This window comes from Hyla sarda, chromosome 10, assembly GCF_029499605.1.
Source record: "Hyla sarda isolate aHylSar1 chromosome 10, aHylSar1.hap1, whole genome shotgun sequence".
Lineage (NCBI taxonomy): Eukaryota > Metazoa > Chordata > Amphibia > Anura > Hylidae > Hyla > Hyla sarda.
This window is the reverse complement of record NC_079198.1, coordinates 34,092,041-34,107,287: the sequence shown is the minus strand read 5'-3', so window position 1 is coordinate 34,107,287 and position 15,247 is coordinate 34,092,041.

Genomic DNA, 15,247 nt, shown 5'->3' with positions numbered 1-15,247 from the left:
TCAGTATTCGGGTTGATTTTTTTTCGGATACATTCGGTATTCGGGTACATTCGGTAAATCTTTTTATTCTTTTTTTGGACTTTAGCGATCCTAAAAAATTATGGAGATGCCTTTTTTATTAAAATTTTGTAGGGTACCATAAAAAAAATCATAATAAAAAAGATACAGTAGTGATGGAAAAAATTGTATCTAACGAAATGTATATTTTTTATTATGAAATGTTTATTAATTTTTAAACAGGGATCAATTTATGTGAGCAGGTAAAGCACAAAAAATGTAGCCGACAATAATAAAAATGTATTGGGTGCGTGTTTTTAACTTTTTTTTTTTTTTAAATTTTTTAGGTAGTACTACTACTCCCAGCATGGAACACACTCTTCCATGATGGGAGTAGTAGTTACCTGTACTAATTGACAGATCTCCGGGGTCCCTTGCGATCCTCTTGTATAGATGGGGCGGCAGCTCTTCTATGGTCCCCTGCACTCACGTGTATATATACACAATGAAAATTTTGCATTTTTCTAACTTTGAAGCTCTCTGCTTGTAAGGAAAATGGATATTCAAAATATATTTTTTTGGGGGTTCATATATACAATATGTCTACTTTATGTTTGCATCATAAAATTTATGAGTTTTTACTTTTGGAAGACACCAGAGGCTTCAAAGTTCAGCAGCAATTTTGAAATTTTTCACAAAATTTTCAAACTCACTATTTTTCAGGGACCAGTTCAGTTTTGAAGTGGATTTGAAGGGTCTTCATATTAGAAATACCCCATAAAAGACCCCATTATAAAAACTACACCCCCCAAAGTATTCAAAATGACATTCAGTAAGTGTATTAACCCTTTAGGTGTTTCACAGGAATAGCAGCAAAGTGAAGGAGAAAATTCAAAATCTTCATTTTTTACACTCGCATGTTCTTGTAGACCCAATTTTTGAATTTTTGCAAGAGGTAAAGAGGAGAAAATTTTTACTTGTATTTGAAACCCAATTTCTCTCGAGTAAGCACATACCTCATATGTCTATGTTAATTGTTCGGCGGGCGCAGTAGAGGGCTCAGAAGGGAAGGAGCGACAAATGGTTTTTGGGGGGCATGCCGCATTTAGGAAGCCCCTATGGTGCTAGGACAGCAAAAAAAAAAAAAAACACATGGCATACCATTTTGGAAACTAGACCCCTCAGGGTAAGTAACAAGGGGTAAAGTGAACCTTAATACCCTACAGGTGATTCATGACTTTTGCATATGTAAAAAAAATATATATATTTTTTACCTAAAATGCTTGGTTTCCCAAAAATTTTACATTTTTAAAAAGGGTAATAGCAGAAAATACCCCCCAAAATTTTAAGCCCAATTTCTCCCGATACAGAAAACACCTCGCATGGGGGTGAAAAGTGCTCTTGCTGGCGCACTACAGGTCTCAGAAGAGAAGGAGTCACATTTAGCTTTTTGAAAGCAAATTTTGCTCTGGGGGCATGCCGCATTTAGGAAGCCCCTATGGTGCCAGAACAGCAAAAAAAAAAACACATGGCATACCATTTTGGAAACTAGACCCCTCAGGGTACGTAACAAGGGGTAAAGTGAACCTTAATACCCTACAGGTGATTCATGACTTTTGCATATGTAAAAAAAATATATATATTTTTTACCTAAAATGCTTGGTTTCCCAAAAATTTTACATTTTTAAAAAGGGTAATAGCAGAAAATACCCCCCCAAATTTTAATCCCAATTTCTCCCGATACAGAAAACACCTCGCATGGGGGTGAAAAGTGCTCTGCTGGCGCACTACAGGTCTCAGAAGAGAAGGAGTCACATTTAGCTTTTTGAAAGCAAATTTTGCTCTGGGGGCATTCCGCATTTAGGAAGCCCCTATGGTGCCAGAACAGCAAAAAAAAACACATGACATACCATTTTGGAAACTAGACCCCTCGGGGAACGTAACAAGGGGTAATGTGAACCTTAATACCCTACAGGTGTTTCACGACTTTTGCATATGTAAAAAATATATCTTTTTTTTTACCTAAAATGCTTGGTTTCCCAAAATTTTTACAATTTTAAAAAGGGTAATAGCAGAAAATACCCCCCAAAATTTTAAGCCCAATTTCTCCCGATTCAGAAAACACCCCATATGGGGGTGAAAAGTGCTCTGCTGGCGCACTACAGGTCTCAGAAGAGAAGGAGTCACATTTGGCTTTTTGAAAGCGAATTTTGCTCTGGGGGCATGCCGCATTTAGTAAGCCCCTATGGTGCCAGAACCGCAAAAAAAAAAAAACACATGGCATACCATTTTGGAAACTAGACCCCTTGGGGAACGTAAAAAGGGGTAAAGTGAACCTTAATACCCTACAGGTGTTTCACGACTTTTGCATATGTAGAAAAATATATATTTTTTTTACCTAAAATGCTTGTTTTCCCAAAAATTTTATATTTTTTAAAAGGGTAATAGCAGAAAATACCCCCCAAAATGTGTAACACAATTTCTCCCGAGTACTGCGATACCCCATATGTGGCCCTAAACTGTTGCCTTGAAATACGACAGGGCTCCAAAGTGAGAGCGCCATGCGCATTTGAGGCCTAAATTAGGGACTTGCATAGGGGTGGACATAGGGGTATTATACGCCAGTGATTCCCAAACAGGGTGCCTCCAGCTGTTGTAAAACTCCCAGCATGCCTAGACAGTCAACAGCTATCTGGCAATACTGGGAGTAGTTGTTTTGCAACAGCCGGAGGCTCCGTTTTGGAAACAGTGGCGTACCAGACGTTTTTCATTTTTATTGGGGAGGGGGGTTGTATAGGGGTATGTGTATATGTAGTGTTTTTTACTTTTTATTTTATTTTGTGTTAGTGTAGTGTAGTGTTTTTAGGGTACAGTCACACGGGCGGGGGTTCACAGTAGTTTCTCGCTGGCAGTTTGAGCTGCGGCAGAAAATTTGAAGCAGCTCAAACTTGCAGCCGGATACTTACTGTAATCCTCCGCCCATGTGAGTGTACCCTGTACATTCACATTGGGGGGGGGGGGGGGGGGGAACATCCAGCTGTTGCAAAACTACAACTCCCAGCATGTACGGTCTATCAGTGCATGCTGGGAGTTGTAGTTTTGCAACCGCTGGAGGCTCCGTTTTGGAAACAGTGGCGTACCAGACGTTTTTCATTTTTATTGGGGAGGGGGGCTGTGTAGGGGTATGTGTATACGTAGTGTTTTTTACTTTTTATTTTATTGTGTGTTAGTGTAGTGTAGTGTTTTTAGGGTACAGTCGCACGGGCGGGGGTTCACAGTAGTTTCTCGCTGGCAGTTTGAGCTGCGGCAGAAATTTTGTCGCACCTCAAACTTGCAGCCGGATACTTACTGTAATCCTCCGCCCATGTGAGTGTACCCTGTACATTCACATTGGGGGGGGGGGGGAACATCCAGCTGTTGCAAAACTACAACTCCCAGCATGTACGGTCTATCAGTGCATGCTGGGAGTTGTAGTTTTGCAACAGCTGGAGGCACACTGGTTGTGAAACACCGAGTTTGGTAACAAACTCAGTGTTTTGCAACCAGTGTGCCTTCAGCTGTTGCAAAAGCTACAACCCCCAGCATGTACGGACAGCGGAAGGGCATGCTGGGTGTTGTAGTTATGCAACAGCTGGAGGCATACTACTTTGGCTGGGGATGCTGGGGATTGTAGTTATGCAACGGCTGGAGACACACTGGTTTGCTACTTAACTCAGTGTGCCTTCAGCTGTTGCAAAACTACAACTCTCAGCAGTCACCGACAGCCAACGGGCATGCTGGGAGTTGTAGTTATGCAACCACCAGATGCACCACTACAACTCCCAGCATGCACTTTAGCTGATTGTGCAAGCTGGGAGTTGTAGTTATACAACAGCTGAAGGTACACTTTTCCATAGAAAGAATGTGCCTCCAGCTGTTGCAAAACTACAAGTCCCAGCATGCCCATAAGGGAATGCTGGGAGTTGTGGTGGTCTGCCTCCTGCTGTTGCATAACTACAGCTCCCAGCATGCCCTTTTTGCATGCTGGGAGCTGTTGCTAAGCAACAGCAGGAGGCTGTCACTCACCTCCAACGATCCTCGCCGCACAGGTCAGTCCCTCGTCGTCGCCGCCGCCGCTGCTCCTGGGGCCCCGATCCCAACATTAACGCCGGGGATCGGGGTCCCCAGCACCCGGGGTGCACGTCCCGCACCCGCTCACGTCCTCCGGAAGAGGGGTGGAGCGGGTTGCGGGAGTGACACCCGCAGCAGGCGCCCTGATTGGTCGGCCGGTAATCTGGCCGACGAATCAGGGCGATCTTGAGGTGGCACCAGTGCCACCTCACCCCTGCTGGCTCTGGCTGTTCGGGGCCGTCTCTGACGGCCCCGATCAGCCAATAATTCCGGGTCACCGGAGACCCGATTGACCCGGAATCCGCCGCAGATCGCTGGACTGAATTGTCCAGCGATCTGCGGCCATCGCCGACATGGGGGGTCATAATGACCCCCCTGGGCAATATGCCCCGATGCCTGCTGAACGATTTCAGCAGGCATCGGGCACCGGCTCTGCTCCAGATGGTTGCGGGGGGCCGGTAAAACACATGACGTTCTCATACGTCATGTGTCCTTAAGGACTCGGAAATGGAGACGTATGAGAACGTCATGTGTCCTTAAGGGGTTAAAGGGAGACTTATCTTCTACCAATATATTCCCACTAAGCAGACGAGGTATGGCGTGAAACTCTATAAACTTTGTGAGAGTACCTCAGTTTAGAGTGTAGGAAGGGTGGGATTCCCATATTGAACCCCTAGTATGTCCCCCCCATCCTGGGAGTTAGTGGGAAACTTGTGTGGGGCTTTTTGCACCCACTGGTGAATAAGGGTTGCTACCTGTATGTGGATAACTTTTATACCAGTATCCATGGTTGCTTGGGGGACTGTGCGGAAGAATCAAAGAGGCCTCCCGACCTATCCTCTCCAGACACCTATGCCCAGGGGTGAGAGCAGGGCCCTTATGTGTGAAAACCTGTTGCTGGTCAGATATAAGGACAAGAGGGATACCGCGGCACAGGTCCTCAAGTGGACTACAATCAGTATATGGGAAGAGTTGATCTTTTTGATCAAGTCCTCAAGCCATGTAACGCAATGTGGGAAAACCTGTGCATGGTACAAAAAAAGTTGCGATCTACATGGTCCAGGTTGCCATGTACAACTCTTCTGTACTGACCCAGTACGCTGGCAACACAGGAAAATTCCTTCAGTTCCAGAAGGAAGTCCTCAAGGCCCTGATCTTTAGTGACCACGAACTGTAGGCACCTGGATCCTCCCAGGCCAACACTTTCCAGGTGAAATCCCCCACTCTGAAAAGAAGGGACGGTCCCAGAAAAAAATGCAGTGTGTCGCAGGAGGGGGATAAGGAAGGACACCGCCCCTCAGTGCAACACTTGCCCCTATCATCCCGGCCTCTGCATTAACAATTGCTTCAGGGAGCACCACACTTCCATGGAGTACTAAATTTATAATCATCTTACCCCATTTTAATTTCCCACAATTTGACCCCCATGTACCTGTCCACAGTTCATTATCTTTTAACCCCCCCCCCCCCCAAAAAAAAATGGGTCATGGGTCCCCAAGTCACTTGCATTAAGGGTTTGAGAGTTGTCTCAAATGCGCACACTGCTCTCTCCCCACCTGAGCAGTGTGTGCATTTGCAGGAAACCGTTTAGGGATGGCTACACACAGAACATTCCCAGAATGATGAAGCAAAGCATAGGGTTTGGGGCGGGCATAATTTTAACTTTTGGCTATGCTCTGGGTCATCATTCTGGGAACATAATTGGCATATTAGTAGGAAAACTGCAATTTTCATTTTTCACAAACTACACATACATTCCTGGAAAATAAATTTAGGAAAAACCAGTAATCAAAATGTCCACCCCTATACCCATTCCTTAGGTGGTGTACTTTCTGTAATCGTGTCACATGTGGGTGTTTCTTTTTTTTTTTTTTCTCTGAATGAATGTAACTGTCAGCTACTGATTTGCCATAGGCCACAAATGCAAACATAGCTCTATGATTCTTGAGCTCTGGTATGCACCTGCCCAGCGTGTTACCTCATATGTGGATGTATTTCCATACTCAGGAGAAAAAGGCCTCCAAAATTTGTAACCCAATTTCTCCCATTACCCCTTGTGAAAATAAAAACTATGGGGCAATGCCAACATTTTAGTGTAAAAAAAAAATAAAAAATGTTTTTTTCATTTTTACAGCCCACTGTTTCAAACACCTGTGAGGGGTAGGTACTCACTGTACCCCCCTTGTTGCATTCCTTGAGGGTGTAGTTTCAAAATTAAGGTCACTTGCAGTTCATTTTATTTTTTTAGATTTTATGTCAGAACCTCTGCCATTGCAGTGCATAATACCACTGTAGGCCTCAAATGTGCTCGGTGCTCTCTGACTCCTGAGCCCTTTAGTGCACCCGCACAGCACGTTACTTCCACATATGTGGTATTTCCTTACTCGAGAGAAATAGGCTTACAAATTTTGGAGGGCATTTTCTCCTATTATCCCTTTTAAAAATAAAAAAGGTGGGGTAACAACAGCATTTGAGTGAAAAAAAACAAACATTTTCGGTTTTACGGCCCACTGTTCCAAACACCTGTGATGTGCAAATACTCACTGTACCTCTTGTTAGGTTCCTTGAGGGGTTTTCTCTGTTCTGGGACCATTGGCGCTTTGAAAACGCCCGTGGCCCCCGACTTCAATTCCAGCCGGATTTCCTCATCATAAGTACAAATAGGAGAAATGATTGCAGCTTTGTGTGGTGCACAATGTAATAGGCAGTACGACAGTTCAATAGCATGAATAAATTGAAATAAAACATACTGCTCTGACCAAATTAGGCAAAAAACGATCTTTAACCCCTTGAGGACCAAGCGTTCTTCAGTTTTTGCACTTTCGTTCATAACCCTTTCAATTTTGCACCTATAAATCCATATGATGGCCTTTTTTTGCGCCGATTCTACTTTGTAATGATGTCAGTAATTTTACCCAAAAATCTATGGCTAAACGGTAAAGATAAAAACATTGCGCAACAAAATTGAAGAAAAAAATGCAATTTTGTAACTTTTGAGGGCTTTTGTTTCTATGCAGTAAATTTTTGGGTAAAAATAACACCTTATCTTTATTCTATAGGTGCATACGATTAAACTGATACCCTACTGATATAGGTTTGATCTCGTAGTACTTCTGGAAAAAATCAAAATGGCCCCGCGTTATAGATTGGGAGCGGACACATGACGTTCCAGTATGTCATGTGTCCTTAAGGGGTTAAAATTGTCATCTTCTGACCCCTATAACTTTTTTCTTTTCCATGATTGGGGCGGAATGAGGATTACGGTACTTTTTTGCGCAGTGATCTGAAAATTTTATCAGTACCATTTTTTATTTGATCGGACTTTTTGATTGCTTTTTATTCATTTTTTATGGTGTAAAAAGTGACCAAAAATACGCTATTTTGTATTTTGGAATTTTTTTGCGCGTACGCCATTGACCGTGTGGTTATATCTATATCTCTATCTATATATATATATATCTATATATCTATATCTATATATATATAAAACTCAACGTGTGTGTATGTATGTTCCACAAAAACTTCCAAACGGCTAAAGATATTAACATGAAACTTGGCACACATGTCACTTATATGTCAACAACAAACACAGGATAGGTGATTTAACCCTTACTCACCCCCATTTGCCAGGGGCAGGGTTTATGTTTAAAGTCCTATACAAGTCTATGGGAAATATATGTTACTGCATAACTTCCAAACGGCTGGAGATATTTCGATAATACTTGGTCACATGTTACTTATATGTCCACTTAAAATATAGGATAGTTAATTTAACCCTTAACTACCCCCATTTGTGAGGGTCGGGGGTTTTGTTTAAAGTCCCATGCAAATCAATGGGAAATGTATGTTCTCACATAACTTCTGTACGGCTGGAGATATTTCAATACCTGGTACACATATTATAGGACGGGATGGGAGGTGGAGATAGGAGGTGGAGATAGGAGGTGGAGATAGGAGGTGGGGATAGGAGGTCGGGATAGGAGGTCGGGATAGGAGGTCGAGATAGGAGGTCGAGATAGGAGGTCGAGATAGGAGGTCGAGATAGGAGGTCGAGATAGGAGGTCGAGATAGGAGGTCGAGATAGGAGGTCGAGATAGGAGGTCGAGATAGGAGGTCGAGATAGGAGGTCGAGATAGGAGGTCGAGATAGGAGGTCGAGATAGGAGGTCGAGATAGGAGGTCGAGATAGGAGGTCGAGATAGGAGGTCGAGATAGGAGGTCGAGATAGGAGGATAGGATATGAGGTTGGGATATGATGACAGGAAAGGAGGTCAGGCTATGATGACAGGAAAGGAGGTCAGGCTATGAGGACAGGATATGGGGTTGGGATATGACAACAGTATATGAGGACGAGATAGGAGGTCGAGATAGGAGGTCAAGATAGGAGGGCGGGATAGGAGGACAGGATAGGAGGACAGGATAGGAGGTTGGGATAGGAGGTCAGGATAGGAGGTTGAGATAGGAGGTCGGGATAGGAAGTCGGGATAGGAGGTCAGGATAGGAGGTCGGGATAGGAGGTCAGGATAGGAGGACGGGATAGGAGGTCGGGATAGGAGGTCGGGTAATGAGGACGAGATGTGAGGATGGGATATGAGGTTGGGATATGATGACGGGATAGGAGGTCAGGCTATGAGGACAGGATATGGGGTTGGGATATGACAACAATATATGAGGAAGTGATATGAGGACGGGATAGGATGACGGGATAGGAGGTCGGGATAGGAGGTCGGGATAGGAGGTCGGGATAGGAGGTCGGGATAGGAGGTCGGGATAGGAGGTCGAGATAGGAGGTCGAGATAGGAGGTCGAGATAGGAGGTCGAGATAGGAGGTCGGGATAGGAGGTCGGGATAGGAGGTCGGGATAGGAGGTCGGGATAGGAGGTCGGGATAGGAGGACGAGATGTGAGGATAGGATATGAGGTTGGGATATGATGACAGGATAGGAGGTCAGGCTATGAGGACAGGATATGGGGTTGGGATATGACAACAGTATATGAGGACGAGATATGAGGTCGAGATAGGAGGTCAAGATAGGAGGACGGGATAGGAGGACAGGATAGGAGGTCGGGATAGGAGGTCGGGATAGGAGGTCGGGATAGGAGGACGGGATAGGAGGACGGGATAGGAGGTCAGGATAGGAGGTTGAGATAGGAGGTCGGGATAGGAGGTCAGGATAGGAGGTCGGGATAGGAGGTCAGGATAGGAGGACGGGATAGGAGGTTGGGATAAGAGTTCGGGATAGGAGGTCGGGATATGAGGACGAGATGTGAGGATGGGATATGAGGTTGGGATATGATGACGGGATAGGAGGTCAGGCTATGAGGACAGGATATGGGGTTGGGATATGACAACAATATATGAGGAAGTGATATGAGGACGGGATATGAGGTCGAGATATGATGACGGGATAGGAGGTCGGGATAGGAGAACAGGATATGGAGTTGGGATATGACAACAATATATGAGGACGGGATATGAAGTCAAAAGCTTCCTCCTTTGTTTATTTTCCTCCCCAACAAGGATTAAAAAGGAAAAACCGGGTAACGCCGGGTATTAAGCTAGTTGATTATATATTTTTATGGTTCAGACATTTAAGCACGTGGCAATACCACATGTTTGTTTTCATTTTATCTACACACTTTTTTTTAAAATGGGAAGAGGGGAGCGATTCAGATTTTTGGGGCCTTTTTTCTTAGTTTTTTTTATCCAGTGTTATAGCCCCCTTTAGGGGCTATAACATTGCATAAATTGATTGCAGGCACTGTTCAATGCATTGCCATCAGTGTTTTCTGTGCTTGATTGCTCAAGCCTGGATTTCAGGCTTGGAACAATCAAATGCCGATCGGACATCTGGGAAGAAGCTAAGGCATCTCCCGCTGTCCTCTCAGCTGTTCGGGACACCACGATTTCACCGCAGCCGTCCCGAACAGCTCTGCTTAGCAAGCTGATGTGGATTTCTCCTGTTTTAGACGCCACGATCATCTTTGATCGTGGTGTCTAAAGGGTTAATACCGGACATCAGTCCGATTGGTGATATCCGCTATTAGCCACAGGGCTGGTTTGCCGATAGCACAGATCGGGAGCTGGCCAAGGATGTAAATATACATCTGTGGTCCTTTTTGCTGCTGGGCTCCAAACTACTAATGCCGTTTGCGTTCCGCTTGGCTTACTGTTTGTCCGCCCCAGTACTTCCCCTTTGTTTTTTGGTGATGCTTAGTTCCCGCCCTTCTGTTTAGCATTCTGTCTCTCACGTGGCTAGGTGTTTAGTTGCTACGATGCCCTGTCAGTTTGCTTATGTTTGTGGGGTATTGGCCAATCAGGAGAGTCTGTTGCATGTGACACACACAAACAAACGCACGCACACATCAGTTTTTCATCCATTAGTATCAGCCGTCTGCAGACTCCCACAGCTGGAAGTACTACTACTCCCATCATGGAACAGACTCCTTTCCATGATGGAAGTAGTAGTTCCCTGGCTGTGGGAGTCTGCAGGAGGCTGAGAGGCTAGATTAGTGTTTGTACTACTACCCCCATCATGGAACAGAGTCTGTTCCATGGTGGGGGTAGTAGTACTGGGGATAAGGGATTTATCGCACCTAGTCTCATTTCTGAGACCCGATGCAATCAGCAGTTATAAAGCAGGGGAGCGGGCGACATGATGCAATGTCTGTGCAGTGTATACTTTCACTGTTAAATCCCCCGCCGGGAGCCTTGAATGGCCGGCACCAAGGAGCCAGTCAGGGCTCCCGGCAGGTTTTTTAAACTACTACTGTATTAACCCCAAATTTATACCCCCATGCATATTTATAATAAATTACTGGCCCCAGTATGCAAAATAAGTTTATTCCCCCCCAGTGTCCTCATGCCCCAGTTTCCTTATCCCGACCGACAACCCCCCCCCCCCCCCCCACCGTCCTTATCTGGGAGAGCTCACCACCGGGACCAAAGCGAACCGTGTAAATATCATTATCCTTATCCCCTGCTGCCTGATGCTCCTCATCTTCTTGGAGCAGGGCAGCAGCTGGGACATGCAGGTCATCGGCGAATGAATGAATCTGACATGTCTTGCATGTAGGCTTCATTCATTCGCCACAACCGCTGCCCATGTCCCCGCTGCTGCCGTGCTCCTTGCAATCAGAGAGCACAGTCGGGACCTTTCTATTCTCTGCTGCTCATCTCCGTACCCGACATGTCCCCGCTGCTGCCCTGCTTAAAGAAGATGAGGAGCATCAGGCAGCAGGGGATAAGGATAAAGATATGGACATGGTGCGCTCTGGTCCCGGCGGTGAGCTCTCACAGATACAGAGGGGGGAATAAACATATTTTGCACATTGGGGCCAGCAATTTATTATAAATATGCACAGAGACATACATTTGTGGTAAATCTGTGTTTATTAAAACTTTTTAAATAAACAGAACAGCAAAACAATGTGAACAACATGAAGTTTTGGATAAATAACCCTTGTAGGGTAGTAATGACAAAGAAGTACAGACTAACAGACAAAAATGAAGAAAGAGAGAGGGGGAAAGAGACAAAATAAAGGCAGTAGCTAGAAAGAGAGGAGGAGAGAGGATAAGACGGTAAAGGGAAGGAAGAGGAGAGGGAAGGGAGGGTAGGTCTCACATGGAAGACATGTAAAAAAAAAAAGAGATCCTATGGAAACAGACGACTTATTGCAGTCACCTTAAGAAACCGGGTGACTCCAGAAAACTATCCCAAGGTGCCCATAAGACGGAGAAGCTTTCAGAGCAACCATTATCCAGGGCCACTAATTCCTCCATTCTCTGTACTTGGTTCAAGGTCTCCACGTACTTGGTTCAAGGTCTCTCCACGTACTCCACCCTAGATGGCGTCACTGTTATTTACCAGTGCATAACAGCCCTGGCGGCACACAAAACATTTCTCAGGAGGCTTTCCGTGATGAGGAAAGAGATCAAGATGAGATGAGGGAAAGTAGAGCAACATCGGGGCTAGGAAGGATGGAGTACGAGGAGACCATGTTATAGAGTAAGAAGACAGCTTCCCAAAAAGGGGTAAGAAGCGGACAAGACCACCAGGTGGTGTAGATAGGTACCTATCTCCCGGCCGCAATGCCAGCAGGTCACCAGAGCAGATGGAAAGATAGCATGTATGCGGTCAGGACAACAATACCACCTTAAAAAGAATTTTAAAATTCTGTTTGTGTACACTGGACGAAAGAGAGGCTGTATGATTTAGGGTAAACATTTGAGTTACCTCCACCTCAGAGAACTCCCTTCCCATATCAGATTCCCATTTAAGCAAGTAAGCCAGTTTCAAAGGCATCTCCACCAATCCCTGCAGCACTCCATAGACCAATGTCTATGTGAGGGAGGGAAATGTAAAACACAGAGCCATTCAAACACCGTTAATGGGCAATGCAGTTGTGCCTTGGGATGAAGGGATAAATAGTTGGAGCAAAGCCGTTCATATGTGAACCAATTTCCGGGGACGGGGGCATAAATTTGGAGTTAAATGGGCACGCTCATTAAAACTAATTTTTGCTACTGCACTCCTTATGGTAAATAAAAAATATTTCTAATATATTTTAGTTTGAATTTTTTTGTTAGTTTTCTATGTTTTAATTGTGCTTAAAAAAAGCTCAAGAGCACATTTCCCCCCATCTCATACACAGACTTTGGACCGAAGTCCAAACACAGGAAGTGCAGCGTGGAGTGCTGAGGGGTGTGTGTCCAACCTCTTCCAATCATAGCCCTATCACACTTAACTGCTATATGCTATTGGATGGACACACACCCTCAGCACACCAGGCTGCACTTCCTGTGTTTGGACTTCTGTTCAAAGTCTGTGTATGACATGGAGGAAAATGTGCTCTGGAGCTTTTTTTTATTTTTTTTTAAGCACAAATAAAACATAGAAAACTTTTTTTTTTCTTTTTTTTTAAACAAAGTATATAAGAAATATTTTTATTTACCACAAGGAGTGCAATAGCAAAAATTTGTTTCAATGAGAGTGCCCATTTAACCGGCAGAGCAAAAACGGAACACCAATCAAGGCAACCCCCGCGAACAAACATACATATTCATAAGGAGGGCGTGTGAAAGAACGCTCACTCTCTGAGGCGAGAAAAAAAAAAAAACAGCTACGAGTTGTATACAGCCTGAAGCGAACATGGCTTCCAGTGTGGACGACAGTCACGGATACATTGAAAAACTACAGCACATCTGGCCAAAGATACAGGTAATAAAAACACAAGCATCCTGCAGAAAAAAAAAAAAAAACATTTAACAAAACCTTCACAATAACAAAAGGGAGCTACTTCACTCACAAAATTAGCCACCGGAGTACCCCTTTAACTTGTTAGTAGTTGACTCTTACATATATCAAGAGATCAGGACAGCTGCGGCACGGGGACAAGGTGCAGGTGAAAGTCAGGCAACAAACGTTTCATGTCAGATGAAGCAGCTTCCGGCCTCATGGGCCGGAAAAATAAGGTCATCTGATGTGAAATGTTCATTGCTTGACTTGCCCTGTGCCACAGCTATCATGATCTCGTTATATGTAAGCGGCAACTACGATCAAGATAACAATATTTTTTTGTATAAATTTGGTGAGTGCCATATGTTTCTTTTCAATTTATACATGCTTTCTCTCCAAAAGCCCAATGTCTCTGCTTTCCTTCTGCGCCCTCTAGTGCACCCACAGAGCACTAAACATCCAGATATAAGGTAATTCATTACTCAAGAGAAATGGGGTTAGTAATTTGGGGGAGCTTTTTCTCCTTTTACCCCTTGTATAAATAAAAAATAAAATAAAATGGGATTACAAGAACGTTAGTGTAAAAAATGGAAATTTGGAGTTTTCTTCTCCACTTTGCTGCTATTTCTATGAAGCATCTAAAGGGTTAAACTTTATGAATATCATTTTGAATACTTTGAGGGGTGCAGTTTTCAAAATGGGGTAAATTATGGAAGATTTCTAACAAACTGGTCCCTGGAAAATTCAGATTCTGATGTGGAAAATAGATTTTTGTGGAAAATTGCTGCTAAACTTTGAAGCCCTGAAATGTCTTCAAAAAGTAAAAACATGTCAACTTTATTATGCCAACATAAAGTAGACATTTTTATGTGAATATATATATATATATATATATATATATATATATATATATATATATTTTGAATGTCGATTTTCTTTACAAGCAAAGAGTTTCAAAGTTGGAAAAATGCAACATTTTCTAATCTTTCATGAAATGTTGGAATTTTTCACAAAAAAATAATGCAAGTATCAATGACCATTTACCACTAACATAAAGTAGAATACGTCCTGAAAAAACAATCTCAGAATCAGAATGATTATTAAAAGCATCTAAGAGTTATTAAAGCATAAAATGACACGTCTGATTTACAAAAAATGCCCTGGTCCTTAACCCCTCAAGGACACATGACGTACTGGAACGTCATGTGTCCATTCCCAATCTATAACGCGTCATAGCGGGTCGGGCCCGGCCTCTAACAACGGCCGGGACCCGTGGCTAATAGCGCGCGGCATTGATCGCTGTGCCGCGCGCTATTAACCCTTTAGATGCAGTGTTCAAAGTTGAACGCCGCGTCTAAAGTGAAACCGAAAGCATGCCGGCTAGCTCAGTGGGCTGTTCGGGATAGCCGCTGCCTCCTCGCTGTCCGATCGCCGAATGACTGCTCAGTGCCTGAGATCCAGGCATGAGCAGTCAATCGGCAGAATCATCGATCCCTGGTTTCTTATGAGAAACCAGTGATCAATGATGAAGATCAGTGTGTGCAGTGTTATAGGTCCCTATGGGAGCTATAACACTGCAAAAAAAAAAAGTTAAAAAAAGTGAACAAACATCATTTAACCCCTTCCCTATTAAAAGTTTGAATCACCCCCCTTTTCCCATAAAAAAAAAAAAAAAAAAAAAAAAAAAAACAGTGTAAATAAAAATAAACATATATGGTATCGCCGCGTGCGGAAATGTCCGAATTATAAAAATATATAGTTAATTAAACCGCACAGTCAATGGCGTGCGCGCAAAAAAATTCCAAAGTCCAAAATAGTGCATTTTTGGTCACTTTTTATATCATGAAAAAATGAATGGTACCGTTAAAAACTTCAGATCACGGCGCAAAAAATGAGCCCTCAT